Here is a 2,514-nt window from a genome sequence, read left to right on the forward strand (position 1 = left end):
AAATCTAACAAGTCTACTCATAAAAACTTTGTTGTCCATATCAGTTCATCTTTCCTCTTGGGTCAATTATGCTGTTTGTATTCAAATCAATCCCTTAATCAAATCCTTTGATAGTTTCAGCCAAGAAGGCAGATATTTATCACACAAATATAATGGAGATATTTTTGTTTCAGAGCGACCTACTCTAATAGTGTATTGCCACAGTGGACCATTTATGCATATATATATTTATACATACCTAGAGGGTCTTCTTATCAGTGTGCAAAAACACCTTGTTACCTCCTGCTCCCCTCTTAGTAAAGACTTATGAACAATTGTTTTATTAGGCTTATATATATATATATATATATTATATATATGAACAATTGTTTTATTAGGCTTATATTATATATATGAATTAGGCATATATTATATATATGAATTAGGCATATATTATATATATGAACAATTGTTTTATTAGGCTTATATATGTGTGTGTGTGTGTGTGTGTGTGTGTGTGTGTGTGTGTGTGTGTGTGAACAATATATATATATGTGTGTGTGTGTGTGTGTGTGTGTGTGTGAACAATTGAATATGATATTGAATTGATATGAATATTATATATATGAACAATTGTATGAATATTATATATATGAACAATTGAATATGATATAATATGAATATTATATATATGAACAATTGTTTTATTAGGCTTATATATATATATATATATACAATGTACCTCCCATTCCAATTAGGCTTATATATATGACATTCACAGGAACAAAACTAGTTAATCCATCTTGTAGTCTTACTAAAATGAAAGACACAATATACCTCCCATTACAATGTACCTCCCATTAAACTTACTGTTAAACCTGTTTTGGAAGGAAGGAAGGAAGGAAGGAAGGAAGGAAGGAAGGAAGGAAGGAAGGAAGGAAGGAAGGAAGGAAGGAAGGAAGGAAGGAAGGAAGGAAGGAAGGAAGGAAGGAAGGAAGGAAGGAAGGAAGGAAGGAAGGAAGGAAGGAAGGAAATTTTTAAAAGAAAAGCCACTGTAGCTGGGCAAGACAGCCAAATCAACCTGTTATGAATAATAGAAAGTCTAATACCGTGTTAATGAAATAAAATGTACAGGAATATTGCCTATTGAGCATCCTCCTCCCCTATGCACACAGATTTTTAAAAAACAGTGGTACTAGAGTCAATGAGTTCAAGTTTGTAAATGTTACCTCTCACTAATATTCATATTTTAGGATAGGATAGGATAGGATATTTAACTTATATACCGCCCTCTCCCGGAGGGCTCAGGGTGGTGTACAACATAATAAGAATAACAATAACATGATAATACAAAATCATAAGGCTACATATAAAGAAAATTCAACAAATGCTACATTCAGCAAAGGATAAGAGGGATCCTCTAACTTCTGCTGGAGTCTACCACATATCATGCAGCTGTGGACAAGTCTATGTAGGGATCACCAAACGCAGCACCCAGACACAAATCAAAGAATATGAAAGGCACTGTAAACTAATTCAACCGAAAAAATCAGAAATAGCAGAACACATGATAAACCAAGCTGGACAAAGAATATTATTTGAAAACACAGAAATTCTGGACCACTCTGACAACCACTATGTCAGACTACACAGAGAAGCCACTGAAATTCACAAGCACATGGACAATTTCAACAGAAAGGAAGAAACCATGAAAATGAACAAAATTTGGCTACTGGTACTGAAGAACACTAGAATCAAGACAGTGACTAACATCAGCTGGACAAATGATGTCTCCAAGCAGTAAGCAGTCAAAGGGATGGTGAACACCATGCAGAGCACCACCCACCACTCTAGGCAATCCTCTGAAGATGCCAGCCACAGATGCAGGAGAATTGTCAGGACAAAATGCTACGGCCATAAAACAAACTGGATTTGTTTCCCCACTTCTACACATGAACCTGCTGGGAGATCATGGGCTAGTCACAGATCTTAAGAACTTTCTCGGCTCCACCTACCTCACAAGGTGTCTATTGTGGGGTGGGGGAGGGAAGGGAAGGCAATTGTAAGTTGCTTGGAGACTTCTTATGATTGAGAAAAGCATGGTATAAATCCAAACTCCTCCTCCTACTACTACTCTTCTTCTTCTCAGGTCCCAAGAGGCAAAGAGTTTGTGTCATGTTTGAATGGCCACATGCATATACTCCTCCTGCTTGTATATTAATACTTGTATGAATGGTTCAGTTTTGTTCCTGTGAATGTCATCTTATAAGAACAAGCATGGTTCCTTGTACTTTACCCCTTCTACAATTTTTTTAAGAAAAACTAGATGACCATTCATATCTCAAAATAAATTATATTCGAAAGGGATATGACTTTAAAACTATGAACAAAAAATTGGTTAGGCTATAATTACCTGATTCACAGGAAGCAAATGTTATCTTTTTGAAGCTTGAGTAAACCCTGCAAGGTATTTGGCCATATGACTTTACTGCTTTAATAAAGTTACTAAATTAATTGAAAGTCAACTGGGTAATA

The 2,514-nt window shown here is 35.5% G+C and overlaps 1 pseudogene; it reads left to right on the top strand.

The window, feature by feature from the left end:
- Positions 1-1,974: 1,974 nt before the first annotated feature.
- Positions 1,975-2,078, top strand: LOC125440444 (annotated as a pseudogene).
- Positions 2,079-2,514: the final 436 nt, after the last annotated feature.

The sequence above is a fragment of the Sphaerodactylus townsendi genome, linkage group LG10, assembly GCF_021028975.2.
Source record: "Sphaerodactylus townsendi isolate TG3544 linkage group LG10, MPM_Stown_v2.3, whole genome shotgun sequence".
In the NCBI taxonomy this organism is placed as follows: Eukaryota; Metazoa; Chordata; class Lepidosauria; order Squamata; family Sphaerodactylidae; genus Sphaerodactylus; species Sphaerodactylus townsendi.